The 24,402-nt window shown below is 34.0% G+C and overlaps 1 protein-coding gene across 14 annotated transcripts in view; it reads left to right on the top strand.

The window, feature by feature from the left end:
* The window catches only part of LOC109109277 (protein Aster-B-like), a 149,669-nt gene that overhangs the window by 24,999 nt on the left and 100,268 nt on the right, over positions 1-24,402 (top strand). For 3 of the 14 annotated variants that reach the window (XM_042743462.1, XM_042743469.1, XM_042743472.1), the window contains exon 1: positions 6,388-6,627. The exons of 2 other annotated variants lie outside the window; for them this stretch is intronic. The gene's annotated coding sequence lies outside the window, so the exon portion shown is untranslated. Of the gene's footprint in view, positions 1-6,385; positions 6,628-24,402 lie in introns of those variants that run through there. 9 more of the 14 variants (XM_042743460.1, XM_042743465.1, XM_042743467.1 and 6 more) reach the window with 5 other exon arrangements.

The following is a 24,402-nucleotide window of genomic DNA, read 5'->3' on the forward strand; positions in this document are numbered from 1 at the left end:
CACTAATTTGGCACAGATAACAATGTGTTTTAATTGCGTATGCTACAAACAGGCTGTAAAATAAATAAATAAATAAATAAATATATCAGCAAAGATGAATGCATGCACTTAATGAGATTTTTTATATAAGCAAGCATCATCTTCCTGTGCTGTGTATTTATGTGTGAAGACTCGTCTGTCACCCTGCCAGATATCTTCAGATATTCCTGTACTGCATGATGTCAGATGCTCTGTCAGTTCACAGGAGTTAGTGTATCATTTCAAAAGGGGAATGAAAGAAATGTTAAAAGCCTTTGAAATGATTTCTTGAAATGAACTTTCTTATCATTCAAACTGATTTCTTTTTCTAAAACAAGCTTTTCCGACAGGAAGTCGAGAATATGCTTTTTATCCTTCATTTCACTGGAAATGGTCTAACAGAGACATAGCCGGGAACTGCACTTTCTCATCAAAAATGTTATAGGACTTAAAGCTTGCAAAGATGTCTGTTATTTTAACATTACTGGTCATATGTGTTTAAAACCAAATATGGAGTGAGAGAAATCAGAATGGGTGACAGTGACACTGTTTAACATGGTCAGTGTGGACTGACCACAAACTGCTTTCTCATCAAGCAGCCCACTGGAATTTACATGATCAGCAAGAGACTGTCAGCCAATCAGAAGCAGAGCTGATGCTCATGACAGACAGAGCTCATCTACAGGATGCAGTATAGTACAGTATAGTGAGGGTAAAAAAAGTCAGAGGCCTTATTAATTAATAGTATTTGATTTGTTGCCATGTTGCTTGAGCCGCACTTGAGCTGCATGAACTCCTTGAGTATATGTAAAACATTGTGGTCATAATCTCCAGCATGATTTGAGAATCATCCAAAGACCTTCTTGAGCCTCAGTGTAAGCATGAACATCTCTCGCATTATCACAGATTTATTTACTTGTGTAGTGACCTATAAACACTTCATTTAACACATCATCTGAAAAAAAAAAAAAATACATTAGCTTAAAATTCAAATGTAAAACTTAGTTAAAAGAAATAAAAAATAAAAAAAAATAATGTAAAATATATTTTAAAAATAAAGATGTGATGTGATGGTTATTTTGTGTTTGCATGTGGAAAAAATGAAAATGACTAGTTTACATAGAAGCATGTGTGAAGATGGCTCATTTACTTTCTTGCAGAAGTCAGTCGGTACTCTGTACTCTGACGTGAACGTCATTGCATCACATGCGTGACAGGAAAGCGTCCTTCCTGCAGATTTAAATGAATCCTGCAGCCGCAGTGAACATTTTGTGGTAGGGGAAGAGGAAATATATTATACACTCCAACTCTTTCTTGACCCATAAGTTATAAAAATTGATTCTTACTTCATGAAGCTGAAGTAGAAATGATACCGTCATAATGCTGCATTAACTGCATGAGAATATGAGTCTGTATGAGTTTTCCTGCTGGAATTTTCTTGTATGTTTTTTTTATTATTATTTTTTTTATTATTATTATTATTCTTGCATTGATGGGTAATTGATTTGCATGCAAAACAGCAAAATGGAATGATTAAGTGAGCTTATCAGTAGTTATCAGCGCATTAGTGTGCATGTAAACATGCTCGGATGACCTCTGACCGGTTTGTTCCTTGTCTGTGACATGATCATTACTGTAAGAGCTCTCCACTGAGACACGTGGACTAATTTCTACTGGTATCCATAGCAATTGCAATCAGAGATTCTCCGACCATTCAGGATGAATACAACCATTAAGATCTGTCCTCATGCTTCCACAGCTTGTGTTTTTAGATGAAATAGATGCATTTGAACACTGCCGAATGTGATCCCATATTCTCACACATACTGTAGTCTACATACAAGATATGTACAAATGAACTTGTGTGTAGGTTAATGGAATAATGAATTAATACAATGCATTGCTTTATTTCTATGGCAGAATTTCATTTAACAAGCATTAAACACTATCATTTTGTAATCTGATCTGTTTCAAGCATTCCATATAATAAATATGATTGTAATAACAAAATGTTTGTATAACAGGAGACTGCAGGGCATTTTATCAAAAGTGTAAGCAGTAAAGTATATCAGCTTTCAGATTTTACAGACACAATGTTTATCTGGTATTATTTAATCTGTAAATGTGGCCAATTCTATATAAAGAGACTTTATAGTCTATAAAAATTGAATTTATATGCAAGCTCAGTTCCTTGTGATTTATGATTTTGAGATTCCCTATTCATTCTATTGTGTATGAATAATCTAGCCTTTCAAAAATCATCTGGTTTATGAGAAGCAGACTTCATAGTAAAGCAACAGATATCTAATCCCTCTCCATTCTGCTTCTCTCACTCAAGAGCAATAATTCATAGCAAATCTTATAGTTCTCTCATTGTGCTGTATGTATTTATAATGAGACATGAGCACAGTGCTGTCACGGCATGAGATAAAAAGATATCTTCTCAAACTGAAATTCAAAACAACCTCTATACCCTTCATGTTTATTGTCTTTTTTTCATTTATGTTATATTTATTCTGTGTGAGTGTTTTGGGTGTCCTTTTTTACATAAAGATACACTTTTTATTTCACAATCCAGAAAATTATTATTAGAGGTGTCTTTGATCATGCACACTAATTGTTTTAAGATTTGCATTGCTATTTTTAAATTTGCAAGGAGCTTGTAATATTAACTTCTAAACCCCTAACTTTTTATACTAACTTTCAATCTGTTATCCTTATGCACGTCAAAAACTAATTTAGGGGACCTGTTAAGTTAATTAAATGCATGGTTGCAAGATATGAATTCTAATTCGTCAGATTCCAATTAAACCTTTGAAGTTGCAAACATCATTTTGATTGGTTCTGTTTACATAATAATGTTGATCGTCATATCATTTTAATATTGTGTGTAATTGTTTTATTTTCTTTATATATATGTATATATATATATAAATATATCTCATTATTATTATTTTTATTTAGTTCTTTTATTTGATATTTTTAAATTTTGTTTTTGTGTGGGTTTTTGATTAATTTGTCACATTCAGACTTTGTGTGGGTTTTTTTTTTTTTTTTTTTTTTTTTTTTTTTTTTTTTTTATTTTTTGCACCCATTTGTTCATTGCCTGTTTACATGCTTTGCGCAGGACTTATGATTAATTGGCTCCTGTCACATTCTGAGTTTGTGTGGGCTTTTGATAATAGTTTGGTTTTTAAGTTTGTTGCCTAACAGTAGAGTAAAAGTATTTCTCCTGTGAGCTACTGCATTATGCTGGTGAATTTAAATAAAGTACCTTGGATATTTGCATCTTCTTCATTGAGTGCCTATATCTGCACTACGTCTGTGACAGAGTACCAGACCTTCAAAGAATTGTAAGGTATGGATTACCTAATAGAAGTGAGCAGTGTAGAGGAGAAACTGAGCTCCGTCTATCAAGATGGATGTCCAATGGAGTCTTATGTAGAGGTGTTCCTCAAGTACTGCCACATGTCTATGTGATGCCAGGGGGTGACTCGACCTGCACCCTGGCTCAATACTTGGACTATGCCCTGTTGTTGAGCGGCTCCCCATTTACAGTGGGAATTGCTGATGAAGAAACCTGCAATTCCACAGTGTCCATCATGTCTTGTCACATCATGGCCAACAAAATAGAGAATTCAGCCATCTTGCCTGCCACCAGATCCATCTCGGGGTGAAAGACTAGCATCCAGTGTGGCGGATCCACTGCTGATGTCAGCATGTTCAGCAAACACTCCAGCCTGTAAGTCCGTTCCAGAGTGTCAGCCCAGCCCAGAGACTGTTCAAATTTCAGCCCAAAAGAGAAAATGGAGACGGTCCTCCATGAATCCAGCCCCTGAGTCCACTCCAGCCTCAGAACTCAGCCAGGAGAGCATTGGACTGTCCATAATGGCACTAGCATTTTCGTGTTTCTGGGCCACTCACACATCGGCTCCAGCCCCTGACCAGAGTTCAGTAAAGCCCCCTGCTCCTGATCAGAATCCCAAGGTTGCTTCATCCCCTGAGCTCAGTTCAGAGCTGGCTCTCATCCCAGAGCTCAGCACAGTTCCTGTTCACGTCCCAGAGTCCTGTTTAGAGGTCTTTGTGCTTGCGGAACCTGCAATCGTTGAAACTGAAATTACCTTGGCTCTGACTATAACAGCAGTGGCTATTATGTGTGTTTGGACTGCACACATACCCGTAAGTTCCAGGAAGAAAATTTTGGGGTGGGGCTATACCCTGATGTCTGACGTGGCAGACCTGATTCCCTGTTCTCCGGGCTTCTGCATATCAGCCAAGGAGGCCGTCCACATCTCCCATACCTCTAAGTCCCTTGTCTCAGTCACAGAGGCTGATTGGATCTCTAGCTCACCCAGCTCACTGGTTGCAGTCACTAGGGCTATCACTAGCCTCATTACATTCACAGGGACCGTTCCCTCTTCTGATGCCCTCGTCTTCTTCGATTACAGTCATGGAGACCATTCCAGAGCCTCCCTCTCTTCCTGACACAGCCAAAGAGGTAATCTCCGAGGCACCTATTCCTAAACCTCCCTGGCTCCCTGAGCTACTGGCACAAACTTGGCTCCCTGCACTCTTAGCATCTTCCTGGACACCTGGGCTACCAGCTCCACCATGGTGGTACATCCAAGGAGCGTTACTGTGGAGGTTTGCTACCAGCTCAGCACCACCCTGGTCATCTGTCAGTTACCTACCATGCCCACCCTGGTGAAATTAAGGCAAGAGGACGTGCCTCCTGGGAGGGAGGTTTACTGTCACATTCTGAGTTTGTGTGGGCTTGTTTGGTTCTGTTTTTGTTCGATGTTATTGTCTTTATTTTAGTATTGTGAGCAGTTTTCTAGTTTGGTAATTAGTTTATGCTCCCATTTGTTCATTGCCTGTTTAGTTTCTATAGCTACTAATTGGTTGAGTACTCTGTTCAGGTGCTGCTTGTTTGGTTGCTCTATTTAAGTCTTCAGTATCTCCTTAATCAGAGTTTGGTAATAAAGGTCATAGCCTAACAGTAGAGTAGAAGTAATTCTCCTGTGATCTGCTGCGTTTATGTTGGTGAATTTAAATAAAGGACCTTGGATATTTGCATCTTCTTTGAGTGCCTATATCTGCACTACGTCTGTGACAGCTCCAGGGCCATGGCTCCCTTTATGAGTGAATTATGTTGAAAGTAGTTGGAACAGCTTAATTGAGTAATCAATTTAAAAATGTTTATGCTACAAATTGTTTTTCTAACTCTAATTTGTTGTTTGAACATGATTTATGCAAACAGTTACTTTTTTTTTTCAAAACATTCAAATAGTAAATGTAGACAATGTTCTGTTCAATACAATGCTCTGGTTCAGATTTATATTTAGTAAGAAAGTAAATGGCACCTGTCAGCACATGCTTTTATCCATAGAAATTTACAGTAAAGTTATTACAGTGACAGTCCTCCCAGGAGGTTACACACACACACATTTATTTTTCTATCATAGTCTAGCAATAACAAGCTCAATGGTTTGGTTCCCAGTGAATGCACATGGGGTTCACCAGTGAAACTAATATTTAAGATGCATGTTTTTATTAGTTTCAGTATAACAAGATCTTGGGAACACTTAAAATTTAGTGGTTGACTGATATTGATTTTTTTTTTTTTTTATATGCGATGCATAAGTCTTAGAGTGCAGGCTGAACGATGGCCGATATGTGATATTACACAGTTTAATTTAAATATATTATCAGGGAATCAGGTCTAAATGTATATTTATTTTACATAATATTTACTTAATTAGAAATACATTATTTGAAAATCAAGAAATATTAAGAAAATGTTTTATAAATATATATATATATTTAAAAATAAACAGATGTACACTTTAGATACTTGATTCTTTAATAAAAGTATTTTTTACAAACACAATCAAATAAAATATGAATAAAAAAGAAGTAAACGCTGCAACCAACAATGCATGGTATGGTAAGTTTTACATTCTCAAATAAAGACAAGGTAGTACTTTTTTCACATACAGCAAACAGTGAACTTGACATGAATTTGATATATGTTTCAACCACTTTACAGCAAACTGGTTTTACAGTACAGCAGTGCAGTCTGGTTTGAAATCAAATATTTTAAGTTAGAAAATAATGAAAATAATTTTGAAGAACAAACACAATATATTTTTCCTTTGTGATTAACAATTAATGTGCCAGAGGGTTAATGTGGAAAACCAGTAGTGCACACGTGCTCACACTCACTCGTTTTCCCATAAACAAACATACAGTGAGAAGTAATCAATCCAGTGATCTAATGAGAGAGAGAGAGAGAGAGTATACAGGAGGAGGGCAAGATAGAGAGTGCTCCAATGAGCTGAAGGCAGAGCTGGAGTAAGACTGTGAAGAAAGACAGCAGGAGGGGAATGAAGGTGGAGAGAGAGAAAGAGAGAGAGAGAGAGGGGTGTACAGTAGCTCCCTTCCTCAGGCAAATCCTACAGGAGGAGTCCGTCCACGAGAGAGAGAGAGAGAGAGAGACAGAGCACAGGAACGTCAGAGTTGGAAGACAGAATTGGTCCTGGTCTTTGCACCCTGTGCTCGGAGCAGATGTCAGCGCTCTCGTAGTGTGTTTTCTTCAGCTGCTGCAAGGTAACGGAGCATCGCTCACTCTCACACACAGAATCAATTTCTGCATGAAGCTCTTGTCTTGCTTTGTGTGTGTTTGCCACTCTGCCTTTTTATTTTGCACTGTTTTTCTTGTGGCATGCTGTATGTGTGTGTGTGTGTGTGTGTGTGTGTGTGTGTGTGTGTGTGTGTGTGTGTGTGTGTGTGTGTGTGTGTGTGTGTGTGTGTGTGTGTGTGTGTGTGGACACATGCATACGGTAGTGAGCAACAGAGCTGTCTGACAGTAAAGACTCTCTTATTAAATAACCATTAAAGCTTACATCACTTATGCTGCGATGCATTATCTTTTTTGTAAAGATTTAAGATTCAAATGTATTTGAATTTAAGGTAAAGTGTATGTTTTAAGGTTTGTTTTTACAATTTTTTTCCCCTTCACTGGTTCATTCCAGTGGTCTCACAGTGTGACAAATGAAGTTTAATTATTCCAATTAATTTGAGCTCATAAAAGCTGCATGCATAGTATTAAAAACCCATTAGAGAAATTGCTGTTTAAAGTAGATTTAGATTCTAAATTGCAGAATTCGTCAACTTTCTGTAAGTACATCCATTGCAAAAGGTATTTGATTATATTTTATTCAGCTGTCATTGTGTAGCACACGGGCAAAGAGCCGATGAAATGCATTTGACCAGAAGTGAATATAGTAAAGGGAGTGAAGTTTGAATGGCAGTATCACACAGATAATTAGTGTAGTGCACAAGTGCATCTAGTATAGAATGTGGCTTATATATATATCTGTATATTAAGACTATACATTGATTAGGCTAATTTTGATTTGGAGTAATTGCATGATTTGTTTCAACCAACATTACCTTGAAATGGCAAATGACATTGTTGTCATTGATGAGTAAATTACTGAATAGACAAAACTGGCTTTAGAAATCAATGAGTTTGTTTTATTTCCACGTCTTTAAGCTTATCACTGGCCTACAGCCCGTGTCATTTACATCTAAGCTAGATTTGATTTTCTGTGCTTTTTTTAATTGTTTGATTAGAAAGACTTAATATATTTATTCCAAATGTTAAAGGTTCTTCAGTAGTTCTTCCTCCCTTTCTCAATCTTATTCTTATGCCATTTTTAATATACCTAATTTCTGTATTTTCCATTTTATTTATTTATTTATTTATTTGTATACTGTTTTAATAGTTTAAATAAATTTTACTAATCACTAAGGATGGATGCCTCATGCATTGAATTGATTAAAACTTGAACAATTTAATAATTTATTAACATTTTAACAATAATAGTGCCCTATGAAATGGCTTTTTTATTTTTATATGCAAATTTATAATAAAAAACAGTAGTAATCAAATTAATTTAACATTTTTCATTCTTAAGTTTTTTTCAATTTGTTTTAAATCTGTTTTTAATTATGCAAATCATTTTTATTTTCTTATTTCTTATGCATCTATTGAGATTATTTTATGATTATTTTAAGTTCTTTAATCTTTTAAAATATAATCAAATGTAATTTGAACAATTCCTTTTATATTTTGGCAAACAAAGTGGTGCACAACTGAGCTTAGTAGTTCTTAAAAATATTTTAAGAAAATGTATTATTGTTGTTATTAATTTAAGAAGTAGATTCTACTGTACAATCGTAATCTCTTTCTTTCATTATTTATTTAAGTTTAACCAAGTTTACATTTTGGCAGCTTGTAGTGAAAAGCTTTAAGTTTCTGTGTGTAACTGACAACAGTTTTTATCAAATGCAGATGAAGTGATTCTCTGAGCAGAGATGGAGATGAAATTTACAGAACATACTCGTTTTCTGCATTAATATTCACAGACACTAGTACACACCACAGTTTAGCATACAGTCCTACTTTATTTATCAAAATTTTGTCATTCGGCTGTATACCTTAAATTTCATTTTATGACCTTCTGCATTGTGGAAATCATAGGGTCCTATATTATGTGTATATATTTCCAGGATCTGAGATGGTTTGCTTGTTAAGGTTTGGAAAGAAGGAAAGACATCAGCATGTTGAGGAAAACACATCATGAAGAATGTGTGAGACATTTGTAATATTGAATGCATCTATCTGGTGTGCAGTGAGCGGGGCTGTAATGAGCACTGAGAGGGTAATAGATGGATGCAGAGACGAAAATCCATTAGGGTTAGGTCTCCTGCAGTGGGGAAGGTCTAAGAATCATCGTCCTTCACTTTCCACCCCCAGAGCAATCATAACTCAACTGTGTAAATAAACTCTGTGGATAGTGACCTGAGCTTAGGGCACAGCCAAATTGCTTTGGAGCGGTACTAATAAAATGAATAAATTAATGCTTTATTGGAGTGAGAAATAAGGTCAGCAGAAATGCCTTCAGAAACAAAAACCTATCTATCAGTTTCACAGAAGAGAACAGAAGTATTAAATGCGTTATGAGTTATTCCCCATGGGCAGAACAGGTTTTGATTCTGAAACACATTACGGTTTCCATTCAGTTACATCAGAAACACACTCAGGCCATTTGCCTGAGGAGATGAAAAATGCTGAGACGTTCTGAACGAAACGTCTCAGATTGCTTCGAATGTCATGTCCAACATGATTAGTTATTAAGAAACAGTCCACCCACGTTTCTGCACAAACATAATAATCATGGAAAGAATGTGGGTGGCCACTTCAGTGACTTATATCGACTAGACTAACAGAGAACGAGTTAATACAGAGTCTATAAGAAACAGTGTTTGTGACCCATTTTACTTAATGTGACGTAGTGTATCAACGAGAAACGTGTTTGTCTGTTTGCATGTTTTTTTTTTACGAGAAACGTGTTTGTCTGTTTTTTTTTTTTTTTTTTTTTTTTTTGTTTTAATTTTTTTCATGAATTTATTTATTTGCTTATTAATTTAAACAATTTTATTCATTCATTCATCTATGTATTTATGCATGTGTTCATTTATTAATTCGTTCATCCATACTTCATTCATGTATTCATTTATTATTGATCATTCATGTATTCATTTATTAATTCGTTCATCCATACTTCATTCATGTATGCATTTTTTTCATTCTTTTTTTTCAGTTTTTTTTTTTTTTTTTTTCTTTCTTTTTCTTTCTTTCTTTCTTTCTTTCTTTCTTTCTTTCTTTCTTTTATTCATTCATTCATATACTTGTGTATTCATAAATAAATAAACAAATTAATAAATACTGAACAAATAAATAAATAAATAAATACATGAAAGTATTTATCTTTGTTCAGTATTTATTTATTCATTCATTCATTGTTTCTTTCTTCCTTTCATTCGTTCATGTACTTATGTATTCATAAATGAATAAATATTGAACTAATGGATAAATAAATAAATAAAAACATAAGTATTTATTTATCTATTTGTTCAGTATTAATTAATTCATTCATTCATTCATTATTTCTTAATTTTTTTTCTTTTTCTTTCTTTTACTCATTTATTAATTTATTTTATTGAGTTGTTCACAAAGAGACCAGAAACATGTATTAAGGAAACAAATGGTTAATTTTGATTTCATGCTGGCTTTATCGCGGTTACTCTGATACACAAGGTAAAGTGCTAATTAATTTGGGAAGGTGGTTGTCCCTTAATCAGTCATTTCACAGGGGAAAAGTGCTGTTCACACTCTTACAGTATGAAGACTGGAGCGGTTGGAAGAAAGAAGAAGTCCTCCAGGGACTGAGCAGCCATTAGAAAGTCTTTAGTAACCGTGAAAGTGCACACTCTTCCACAGTGACCCGTCTTTAAATACACCAACACAATGCTCTGTAATCATGTGTGCTGCTTATTCCATGAGATCAGTTAATAAGAAGTCTTTTTTTTCACGCATTAATGCTATAGTGTTCATCCGCAGAGATTTACACTGCTGGGATGGTTTCGTTCCACAACAGGAACAGCCGTCTGAAGCCTCATTCATAATTTACAGTGTGGAAAATGGTGTTTGTCTGTAGCTACCAGCATATAAGCTGAATCTGGTCAGAAATAAGGAAGCTGGCATTAGGTTTATACAATTCTGAAATAAAAACGTGAATTCTGAAAAAAAAAAAAAAAAAAACGTGAGTTCACCATGATGGCAAACTCCTTTTTTATTAGTATTTGAGCACTGCGGGTGTTTCAGAGCACTTCAAAATACTCAAGTCATGATGATGGTGATTAGTGTTGTTCTCTTTTATACCGGAACATTCTAAATATAAAATATTTATCTTGTTTTGAGACACTGAGTGATTTTTTTTTGTTGATATTACTCAAGTTATTTTTGATTAATTCATTTATATTTTATTTAAACTCATATACACCCAATTAACATATTTTGTAGAAAATTAGTCAAAATTGGATCAAAATTGAATTGAGAGAAAAAAAAAAAAAAATATATTATTATTTTTTTTTTTTGTTTTTAAAAAGTAGTTAATGGAGGAGTAGTTTATTATTATTATCATTAAAAACATGTATTTTAGTTCCCTTCACTCAACAACAATCCTTTAAATGTATCAGTATTCAAAACAAAAAAGGAATGAAACGTATACACACACTCTCAGAGAAAAAAAAAAGCAAACAAAAAAACACAAGTTGTCACTGGGACTGAACATTTTAAAAAGGTTCTAATATGTACCATTTAATGTAGGTATTAATATGTACAATTGAGGTACTAATGTGTACATGTAAGGTACTAATAAGCACCTTTTAGAAGAAAATACGGCGCAAATGTGTTTAACACTTTAGGGCAAAAAGTTAACACCCCAGTGATTGAAAAAAATTATATTGCAGAAAATGCCATACACTGACTTGTTTTTTTAGTGTTGCTGCTGTTATTGAAGCAACTGGATACTGAGACGAACTAAAATGCATAGTTTTACTTGTACCATTGAGTGTTTTTGAATAGCCCAGGATAGGAAGGGATTCTCCCATGAAGTCAATGTGAAACAGCATTCACAGCCACTTGGCTTTTGTAATTTACTGTATATCTGAGGGAAACTGGGAATTTAGTGACAAAAGAATAGGGTGTGTCTTTATTTTCCAGTTGGGATAAAGTCCCAGTTAAAATCCAGTTTTTGATAAAACAATTTAATAATTTTGATAAGATTATAAAAGGCTTTTTTTTCTGTGCATCAGTCAACTGAAACCAAGGAACTTGCATAAAGAAAATATATTTTTATTATAATTATTATGTTGAATATTGTTATCTTGAAGTGGAAATACTCTCTGAAACAAATTTGTTATTGTGGTTTATCTCTAAACCATTTGATTGTTTCTTTCTAATGTCACTGGTCACCAGGGAGATTCTGCAATCAATTTATTATGCAATAGATGTGAATCTGGTCTGTGTTGGTTTTCTGTTCCCTCCTGTTCTGTTTTCTCTCTTCCTCTGCCATTTTCCTTCCCCCAGCAACATCTCCTCCTCTCTTTAATGATCCTCTGGTTGCTCTTTTCAGCGTCTCCTTGCTCACCTTTCCCCTCTCCCTCTCTCCATTTCTTCCTCTCTCTCTCTCTCTCTCTCTCTCTCTCTCTCTCAGGTGTATAATGTGGTCTGTTTTCATTCCCCTGTAACCAGATTGCAGATTGAAACACATAAACTGTGCCATTCATTTCTTGTCTTGGTCCAGAGTGTTCATTTAACAGGACAAAGAGAGTGTGACGTTTGCCTATTGATTTTTTTGCTGCATCTATAGGTTGTGAATCTGAATGACTTTACCAAGACAGACAGAGGTTACACAGGTCAAAGCATGCCTGTCTGGTGCATGATTGCCTCTTTCTTTAGTAACAGAGTCAATCAGCACAGTTTTTGCAGTAACTGCGGTCCTCTTGGAAAATAGTCCTTAAAGCTGATTTGTGTAAACTACATTCATCTTCTATCCCAGAGAAATCTGCAGAGACATCTATGATAAAGATATGTATTAGCCAGACGGCAATATTGGCTCTACCGATGATGTAAGATTGGGGTGGGGAGGGTTGATTATTTTAAAAAGCTGCTGAATTATTAAATGATGAAATGTAAAGGTAATTTTTGTTTGTTGTCTCATATATAAATATGTATAAACATTAATAAGACAATTACTTTTATATTGCATATTGTAATATCTAAGATTAGAAAGTGGACATTAAAACAATCAGACTTACACCTGGGAATTAAATTAATAGTTCATCCAAATATTAACTTTTGTTAAAAATGTACTCACCTCAGGCATTCTAGGATTTTGTTCTGTTTGTTTCTTTATTGAATGTGGTTTGGTTTGTTGTTTCATCATGAATGGGTGCCGTCAGAACGAGAGTCCAAACAGCTGATGAAAACTTCCCAATAATCCACAAAAAATCCAAGCACACTCCAGTGCATTGATTAATGTCTTTTGAAGTGAAAAGCAGTAAGAAACAAATCCATAAAGTCATTTTAACTTTAAACCATTGCTTAAATACAAGTTCATAATCCATAATAACACTTCCTCCAGTGAAAAAGTCCATCCTCTGTTCTGTTGTCCTCTCAAATGAAATCCACTAACATATTTGTTTAGGGCTGTTTTGGACTGTTTTCACTTTTAAACAATGCTTGATCTGTGAATATTGTGTTGTTGTTTTTATTTTGTTGTTGTTGTTTTTTTCACCTCTCAAGACATTAATTGATGGACTGGAGTGCTGTGGATTATTGTGATGTTTTTATCAGCTGTTTGGACTCTCATTCTGACGGCACCCATTCACTGCAGAGCATCCATTGGTGAATAATGCTAATTTTTTCCAAATCTGTTCCCAAGAAGAAACAAACTCATCTACATCATGGATGGCCTAAGTGAAGGTAAATTAAAAAAAAAAAAAAAAAAAAAATTTGGGGAGTGTCTTTGGGGAGTGTCACGGATTCAGGGAGAGCTCATCACTCAGCATTAGCTACTTATTGTGTGTGTGTTTAACATTATTATGAAAATTCATATGCATTAGTATGTTTTTTTTTTCTCCATCTGTTTGACTGTGTCATGTTGTTTTTGGCCAAACCCATCAGGCTTTGGCAATAGAAGAGGGCAGAATTGGCACAGTAAATTTGTCCTCTGCCAGCCGTTGAACATATGCTGAAAGACATTTAAACATTTTTTTTAGAGAATGATGGACACAAATGCTGCTCGTTTTTCAAAAAAGTTTCAAGATTTCCCCTCATGTTCTTTGGGAGGAAAATGTGATCCATGGGTTCTGACAGTTCATCATTCACAAGTCCAAGAATGTCAAAGAGTAAAAAAAAAAAAAGAGTTGTATTTTGTAAGACAAAAAATGTATTTCAGTAATTCAGAATATAAATCTGTATTTCAATAATTAGGAATAGACCCCATTAAATATCTATAATCAATGAAAAAAATCAGAATAACTGACACCAAGTCATTCAGTAAACCTTTATTTTGCTGAAAATAAGAAAAAGCGGCAGCCTTTGAACCCAGAAGCCTTCAAGTGATTTAGAGAATATTTTATGCTACTGAGATTGTGATGTTAACATTCTAAGTTAAAGACTATAACTTCTGGTACTGTATGCCACTGGATCAACCGGCATTCAGAGTACGGCTGGTGTGAGAGACGTCTTAACAGAAGGGGATCAGCCTAGGGAGCTGTAATTGATTCTGTGCATTAAAATAGAAATAATGCAAAGTCCTTGAGCATGTAAAACAATGGAAATTTAGCATCTAAGTCAAGATTAATTGCGTTTCCTCAAAAACATAAATGTTTCATCATATATCCTGCTCTGTGTTTTGAGACGGCTGTGGGACACAAGCAGGATACTCATGCCATCACTACTCCTCCCATGTGAGTGCACATTATTTTAAACATTTTTAAAAAGGACTGATCATTTTTCTAAGTGTATAACTTTGTAGAAAAGAGCAAATTATCAACTGCACTAAAAAAGTGTGTGTGTGTGTGTGTGTGTGTGTGTGTGTGTGTGTGTGTGTGTGTGTGTGTGTGTGTGTTTTAGTAATTTGTAGGAAATATAAATGGAAAAATAATTAAAAATTGACTTGTTTACTTCTGATGTTTGATAGAGAGGGTAGAAAAAGGAAATGTAAAGAAAATTTGATAGAAATTGTAATTTTGATATAACTGACCTTAACTGGATCTTACCAAAATGAGCTAATTGACATTAGTGGTAATATATTGGTTATTGTTAGTATTAGTTTTTTGTTTGTTTGTTTGTTGTTGTTTTTTTTTCTTTGTATTAGCCAATAATGGATATTTTATTGTACACTGTAAGAAAAAAAAGTTAGAAATTAGTTATAAACAAGCTAAACATTATTGGAGTATGTTTTACAAAAAAAAATCCTATTAAGTTATTTGACTTCAAAATTCAGAATTCAGTGTGCTACTTGCTGTTTCTTTGCATTATTCGCCAAATTAACTATTTCTTTGTTTCTTTAATATCGTTATATCATAAGGTTTTGATGCTTAAATTCACTAGTAGTACTTTAAATGATACATTTATGTTTTTAATGTTTTATTTCAAATTTTTACTTTATTTAGATTAAATACTTGATAGCATTTATCAGCATTAATATGAAAATAATATTGTCCTATCAGTATATAATATGAGTCAATTTTTTTATACCAGCAAATCACTACAAAAGATATATTCTATTTAGATATTTTCATGATTTCATGGTCTTCAGCAGTGAAACCCCAGTGAAAACGGAAGGATATTTGTCAGGCTTTGCTGTGATTAGTGGTGTGATCAGAGGAGAGATTAGTATTAAAAGATTCTTGCTGAGCGATCCTGTTTAGTTATTAAATGTCAGCATGTTCTCTGGCTAACAGATTATTGACTGAAATGTGAATTTCTGCTTTAAATGTTGTTGTTTTTTCAGCATCAGATACCGCTGTCTGTCATGGAATAGGATAGAATAACTCAGCAGTAGTTCATCCATAAGTTTTCACCTTGTCAATCAAAGAGCCACTTAGATGTGATGCTACACGAAACTAAATGAGTAAAACGCACGTCCTGGCCAGTAATGGGACAATTAAGACTTATTTTAAAGTAGAAGACTGGTCAGGAAAAGATATAAGTCTCCGCCCAAAGGAAATGTATTCACACATTACATTTTGCAGTAATTTGACTCATGTGTTAATTCTAGAGTGAGCATTGGCTACTTCAGCAACAGCTAAATGGAATCTGATCCACAACAATTCACATAATTTTGTTTCTGTAACACTGATATTACTTACCTTTAATGAATGTTTCGCGGCAGTTTCAAAGTAAAATGTCCAGTGAGTGGCGCAAAATGCATGTTCAGTAAGTGGGTTGAAATGAATCATTTTTCCACATATTTATTTATTTGTGCAAAAAAAAAAAAAAAAACTTTATTAACATTATAAGTAAACCTCAAGGAACATATTAAAATAATTTAAAAATCCATTTCATGACCCCTTTAAACTGTAAAAAGACTGCTATGTAACTGACTTTATGTTCTGCGTATCTCCTAAACTTCACCAGCGGTTCATTTGGAATTGAATTTCATTTCACTCTCTTCACTAAAACCTGCCAAAATAAAAGTTATTTTTAAACTGAAGAAATTATGACAGAAATATATTATTTTGTTTAGTAGAACAATAATAATAACAATACTGTTTTTAAGGGAATATCACACAATATCATGTTTTAATTTAAACAGTAAAAACCTGTTTTGCAGCCCATCAACATTTTGCCAAACATTTAATTACATTATATGAGAATAATTAAATCGTTAAGTGTTAAATTAAACTGTTTATGTGTTGATTTTATTGCCACAATTTCTGATAATAATTATGATTTGCATTAAATCATAGTCAATACTGAATTATATTAATAGTGGCCCTATTATTGTTAAAATTTTTAATTAAATTGTGAAAGTTTTATGAATACAACTGATTAGACATCAGATACATTTGTGTAACTAAATGTAACTAAATCATTAAAACAGAATCTAAAAAGAAAATTAAAATGAACTAATTTTTTTTGGGTGTGTGTGTATATATATATATATATATATATATATATATATATATATATATATATATATATATATTATATATATATATATATATATATATATACACACACCCAAAAAAATTAGTTCATTTTAATTTATATATATAACAGATTTAATTTTATAGGGCTCTGTTCCAGTGATCCCAGTTTTTAAATGCTCAACATGGGCATACGGGTGTAGTGTTTGGATTTCTTTAGCCATATATTTGGCCATAAAGAACAATGCCTAATGAATTTGCATTTCTGTTTAATGTAACTGCACCAGGGGCTACAAAAGGAATGTTGTTTTGTTTTCTAGTGTACTGCATGATTGGTGTGAACATATTAGCTTTGCTTGAGCATCTTCAGGAGATATCTGAGAGCCCAAGATAGTATGGGGTCTCATTTGAGTTTCCAAGATGAGGTCATGAGTACATTCCTATTTCAGCTATAAGGAAACCTGAGGTTGTTATGGCAACGAGTCCCCAAAGACAGGCATACCTGGTAATTTCCTACCTATTATCCAGGGAATCCTCTCACCCCTGCCCCCACAAGATGTCAGGAGGAGCTTAAAAGTAAGCATGGTTTTCATATAATGAATGTTTATAGACTGGAAAGCTGAACAAATGACCATAAAAGTGGTCAGTCAGACTTATATGCATTATATTCCAATTATCCAGAAACAGTGCAACAGTTTTTTTTTTTTTTTTTTTTTGTGAAAAGACTGTGTCACTAATTTTTCATTCGTAAATTTTCCATTGGTCATCTGCCAAATTGTATTATCCTATTCCATATATATGAAGAGGCATTAAATTAAAATATATTTTTTAATGTTTTGCACATTTTTCCCACTCCTTCCTTTTCTTCCAGAAGTCAGAAAAGATAGAAAGAAATAATTTAGCAGAGGCAGATATGCATAACACCATTCTAGAGTTATGAATATACAATGGCTAGACAGTGTTGGTGTAAAACACGGACTCGTCTTCGTCTGGAGCTCAGATACGCTTAATGCTTTGCACCTGGGAAACTTCTGGAAAATTCCTGTCACACGGAAATGAGTTAGAGCAGGTAATGAAGACGGCTGAAAGGCTGAACGGTTTAATGAGCACTACCAACCTGCTCAGCTATAGGCCACATAGATAGTCACATCTAAAAATAGCTTACATTTCCCTAGCTAGCATTTTACAAGTTAGCACTATTCTTAAATTTATTGATGTCGCTTCTCAGTTTCCTTCACGTACATGCCGTCACTGACAGGTTCTTATAAATCAGAACTGTAAAGCACACAGAAATCTCCCCGATTCATTACAAGTGTCAATATGCTTTTCTTTTTCTCTGAGAATTCCCTCAGAAAGAACATGGCAGATCTTATTATAAAGAATACTGGAAAATATATAATTAGTCTTTGCTTGTTCAGGAGGCAAGATGTGTCACCATCATCAAATCCCATTCATTTGCATTAGACTGTATTTTCTGCTCTATTACTTTACAATGAAGCTTTTACAAGCTGAAAAAGAGTGCTGAAAAACAGTTATTTTCACGCAGACAATGTTTAACTGGATATCATTTACCATGTGAGGGACATTTTAGTGATTTAAGACAAAAGCCTGACAAAAAAAAACAAAAAAAAGCGTTCAGAATTTTTATTACTTGATAAAATGTAATTCTGTATTTTATTATAATTCATAGTCACTTAAGCCTAAATGCTTCAAAACATTTGAAAACGATGTTCTTGTGACTTACAGAAATGCTGCAGAGCATCTGATGAAAGAACATTTTAGGAGTAATTGTATCAGATCTGACATCCTCACAAGCCTCATACAATGATTTGGAACATCTATTAAATTTGAAGAAATGGTTAGCTGTTGATAGACTTTTATAGAAATGTTGCAACAAATTGTGTACATTAAAATTGGCAGTTGCCCATTATGGTTGTACAGAGTCCAATAAGAGATGTTTCAAATGTGGGAAAACCCAATTTTCACACTTATTCACTTAACTGGCTCAAACTGAGGTGATGCACGTTTGGGCAAATGCGTTTTATTATTTCTATTTCTCCGATTTGTATGATTATTGGCAGAGATTTCTGCTTTACTATCTGGTTCTGGAAGCTGACCATTCTGACTCAATGCAGGCAATTATTGATTTTTGTACTGAATAGATTGATCCTGGCATTTATGATAGCATTTAGCACAATATAGGTTCAGCAAACACACACACTGTTTTGGAAGCAGTTTTATTTTCATATCCTCCTCTGTGACTTCTTTTTAGACAAATTCGAATAGACTATTGCATTCAGTTTAACCCATCACATCGACTCATGTTGGTGTTTATAAACGGCTATTTCTGCTAATGAAGTCTGTCATTGATGGATTTTGTAATATAGTAATTATGTACATTCCTCTGTGATATTTATTTTAAATTATGTAAGACTCAGTGAAGTACATGCAGTCATAAATATTCCTGCTAAAACAGATTTGCTCTCTCCATTCATTAGAAAGCTTCATTATTGTCATGCATAACCAGCTCAACAAACTCTCACTGCATCTGGTTCTAGATGGATGGATGGATGGGTTTTTTGTGGCTGATGTTTCTAGAGGCCTGTCCCACAGGTGTCAGGCTTGTTGAGGGCTGATCAGGCATCCATCAGTCCCATACTGTCATTTCACTGCCACTGATTTCTCCCTTCATCAGCCAGAGAACTACAGGGCAAACTATAAATCAATATGTAATCCAATTTTAGTCTCATTATATTCAGTTTAATTTGGCACCAGTGTTAATCAGTCAATAGAATTACTGCCTGAAAATATTCATTGATGATTCTAATTACATACTTTTGATGAAAATGATGAAAAAATAACAGTGCTAGATATTATAAACACATTAACAATGTTTTTAAAAGTCAAAATGTTAACAAAAATGTTATGGTTTTCTAAAACAGTTGTCCGTCTGAAAGAGTGACTGTGTGAATGTAGCCTTTGATCGCAGTGATTTGTTGTACATTTACTAATCAGCTTTATGTTATTAGTTTCAATTAATTTCTCCACAGTTGATTGAAAACTTCTCAATACCAGGTGTTTAAAAAATTTCCCGCATTTCTCCAGATGTTCAGCACAGATGAACACAACTTTTTAGTATTTTTCCCAGCATGCATTTCTTTGCAATAGATAATCACTGTTGACTTTTCATATTTGAAGTGATCTTTTCTAAGCTACATTTCTCAAAATGACTCTTTCATCAATAACTGCCGCTCCACACAATTGATTCTGACTTTGAGCAGTTTTCTTCAACTGTGTAGCACAAATTACACATCATCCAGCTGAAAGAAAACATATTAAAGGTTTTGATGGGCTTACATGGTTTAAGCTGGCCAAATTGAGGCTGGAAGCCTGGAAAGCTTCTCATCAGCTGATACTTAACCCTGCAAAGCTTTTAGACAAAAAGAAAATTTAGCATATGTGTTTTTGTTGCATATCATATTTGATAAATCAGGCTTTAAAGGCTCATATTTTATGATACAAGAGAATGGAGCTCAAAATAGAGAAGGATAAAACACCTCAAGTTTATTCTGAGGCCCAAGCTAAGCAAAATATGGGACTTGGTGCAGATGCTGATATTTTTATGGCCAAAAAGGGAAATTCCGTGAAACTCATGTATTAAATAAATTCAATACACACAGACTGAAGTAGTTTAAGTCTTTGGTTCTTTTAATTGTGATGATTTTGGCTCACATTTAACAAAAAACCCACCAATTCACTATCCAATTCACTAGCAAAAAAAAACAAAAAAAAAACACACATGAACCAATGCTTGAAGGTTTCTATAATCATACCTAAAGGCCTTAAAAAAGACAGATGACAGAAGGCTTGTAGATTGTGTACAACATGTGTTTCATCAAAGTATTCAACCCATATGACTCATTTAATGAGGTAACATATTATAGGTCAAAGCTATTCAACCATAATTATAGTGTCTGTTAGCTAAAACACATATTTTAAAGCATGATGGTTTGATCGCTGTAGCATCTTTGAAGTGGCTGAAGGCAGTAGGCGGTAATTGCTCATTAAGGTACTTGTTCCCTCATGAAATAAAGATGCAATTTTGTGTCAGGCTTTTATCTGCAAGTTAATAGAATTTAAATTCCCTGTCATTAAGGCCCTGAATTTCTCACCGCAAAGTTGGACGATTTCAATCTCACATTCGGTTTAATGGAAGACCCCCTGCAGAAAGGCTTATAAGACTGCAGAGAGCAGGAGACAAAATGTTAATAAAAAACTTGATCTAATCATACAGTCATGTATTACAACTGTAAAACAAAAACGCCGACTTTTGCATGCTTTCTATATGTTTTATTGTTTATGTCAACAGTTGTGCATCCTTTAAAACTCACACTTCTTTATTTAGTTACAGAATATTTGGCTTTTTTGGTAGGATTACTTCCCACCTTGTTTTTTCCCGCCAAAAATGACTGGCCCACAAACAAAAAATGCTTTTAAGTTTCAATTTATGCTATATTATTACCAAATATTGGATTCAATCTTTCAATCTTTCAGTTAGCACAGGGTTTGTATTTCTTTTTGAAACTGAATGATTGTGGACCTCATTGATCTGAGCTAATGTACCTCAGTTTTTGAGTGAATGTTGCCAAAGTTTTCTACAAAGGATTTTTATTTTATTTATTTTTTCACTCAAAAACTGAAGTACTTGTATTTGAGAAGAAAGACAACACAGGACAAAGATGTCTGTGTTTGACACAGCAGAGAATAGCCAGTCAAGCAATGGGGAATTATATTTACTTAATAATTCAGTACTCTGAAATGTTATTGTGAATACTATTGTTACTTGTTCATCGTTGTGTCAGTCTTTTATTTGCAAGAACAACATAGTGACAAAACACGCTCTGTAGAGCAGTTTGTCCATTTAGGTTTACCACCTGGTGCTCTTTGTAAAATCTGGGTCCTGAAGTAAAAAACTAGTTGAGAAGGAACTACTGATATATCTGTGATGTGCACATTTCTCTGCAGTTATTGCTAAATATGATATCACACAGACTATATGAGAAAAAACATCCGTGCTGCTCTAGTTTTGGATGGTTAGAAATGATGACTCTGAGTATTTTGCTTGTTTGTTTCACAGCGCCTCATTCTGCCATTCTGCGATTTCATGAGGAATTATTCCACACTGAGTCCTTCTATTCTTAGCAAGACGGATGTAGTGCTGTGCTTGTATTCACATACTCCTTATTTATTACATAACCAGGAGTAGCAATGATAATTTGGCGTATTATTCACAAATCTGCTCACAGCTTCACATATCAGTGTAATGTGTAAGCAATTAAGAAAAAATGCAATATGTAATATATCTGGTAATCTGTTGTATGTACAGTATGATGACGTTTATGGGTAATGCATACTGAAGAATGAATTACCCATCAATAATGTAAAGTGTGCATGGAGGTTACAGGTGAACGCAGGACGCTGTTATTATCAGCAGAAGCTCTGAAGTGCAGGTGATGTGATTGGTTTGATTCTCCTGCTGTTTAACCCCAATCCACCGATAACAGTGTTTGCTGTGAACCTACTAACCCTGACTTTCTCTCTTCCTTTTCCTGCTTCTCTCTCTCCTCTCGTTCTTTGCTCTCATGGAATGAATGGTTCCTGCTCTCCTTGACTTCTCCTCTCCACACTGTTTCACTCTGCTGACCTTGAGCTGTTGAGGAATAAGGCTAATGTCTGATCAGTTAGTGATGGCAGAGGCAGTGGAAGGTTGAAGCTGCAGTAATTTCAGCACTTAGACTGTGTCTGAATGGTTTAGTGTTCATTCATCATGTTTATAAGCTTGTAGCAGCTCTGACACGGTCACACATTATCTCACACTCCTGTGCTGTCTCTGTTTGGTCACTGTTGTTAATCTGTCTCTTCTGAATTGGTCTCTTTAAGGTAAATTAATCATGTCCCAGTACAGACATTTAGTTCCTGCTACCAAGTGTAATTCTGTCTCCATTTTTTGAGGAAGACACGGCCACCTTTTCTGATTAATGTGAAATCCTGGGCCACCAGTTTTTGATTTTAATCTAACAGAAAAGGTCTTGCAGTAGGATTGACACAATGCTATCATTTCTAAATTCAGTTGACAATTCTGGATAGTTGATACCATTTTAGATACAACAGGGAAATAACATTAAGGGCAGAAAATTTAAAAAGTAAGTGAATTTACTTTTGACCATATACTCAAAGTATTGACTGATTGTTGACTGAGATTTCTATGGTAGTTTTTACTTAAACTGTGGCAATGTTGTATTAGTATGTTCCCTCATTTTAGTTAAATCATGGCCACGTTTTATTTATTTTATTTTATTTTATTTTATTTTATTTTATTTTATTTTATTTTATTTTATTTTATTTTATTATTTGTCATGTGCATGCAAATGAAAGAGCCCATGGAAAGTGAATGAAAAAAAAATATATTAGAATTTCTTATGCATAATGCCATCCCAGAATTTTTTTTTTTTTATAATATTATAGTCAATATTGCACGACTTTATTTTTTTCTATGACAATGTGTAACCATTTTCAAATAAAAAAAAACTAAATATTTATTTATTTATTTATTTATTACATTTATTATTATTATAATTATTATTATTATGTATATATACTGTATATAATTTTGTTTTTGTAAGTAAGTCATGGCCATGTTGTACTAATTCATTCCCTGATTTTAATTTAGTTCAATCATTTTGTTTTGAGTTTATGGCCCCCATGTGATATATTATATATTATACACAATACCATCTCAGAAATAATTCTGCATAACAGCGTACAGTATAATCTGTAAAAAAGGTAGCTGTCAGGAGTGTTTAGCCTGATCTTCATCTCTTCAGACAAGAACAGTGACAGAACAGCTGGGTGTTGATGTGACCACTGCTGCATTTATGTGTGTATGAGTTGAGAAAAAGCAAAAATTATCTCTTTTGTACTGTATGAATATAATTGGGAAATAGCAAATCAAGCTATAGTATCCTATGAAATCTTTTTTATGATAAAAGAATTGATGTATGAAAACTCACAGTCTGATAGTTTATTCTCAATATGAAATCTTCATCATATCACATCAGATATACTGAGAGATTTCATATTCTTTCAAGTTCAGATTTCACTCTCTCTCTCTCTCTTTCAGAATATTATTAATTTGAGTCTGAGTCTGTGTGTGGAAAGAGAGGCGTGAATGGACTTCAGTTTGCGTTACGTTGGGTGCACAGCACTGGAGCCACTGTTTAGAATTGCAAATGCATGAACATGTCCACATCCATGACAGGCTTTACTGGCTCCATCTCCGGCACACACTTACAGTCTGATCCGTCTGCATGCTCTTCTTCAACATGTCTCACTCTGTCGTCATTTCAAATGGCTTTAAATATTTTAGTGTTATTTTAGTAATTATAGTTAAATTGATAGTTCACCCAAAAATACTCTGGCTTGTTTTTGTGTGTATAATGAAAGTCAATAAAACTGTTTTGCTACCAATATTCTTCAAAATACAGTATATTGTTTTGTGTTCCCCAGACTCTTGTGAAAAAGAAGTATGCATAATTGTGTGCGCTTGTAGGGTAGTTCAGATCTTAAAAAAAAACCTGTACTTGCAGTTAAATTAATGAAATACATAAAAAAACCTTTTCGCAACTTTTACTTAACACACTGAAGTACACTTTTAAAAAGTTCACTTTGCAATCATTATACATTTTAAATCACTGTTTTAACACTTTTGTCATTCTTTAAAGAAGTACACTTTGATGTGTTGAGTATTAT

The sequence above is a fragment of the Cyprinus carpio genome, chromosome B18, assembly GCF_018340385.1.
Source record: "Cyprinus carpio isolate SPL01 chromosome B18, ASM1834038v1, whole genome shotgun sequence".
Taxonomy (NCBI): domain Eukaryota; kingdom Metazoa; phylum Chordata; class Actinopteri; order Cypriniformes; family Cyprinidae; genus Cyprinus; species Cyprinus carpio.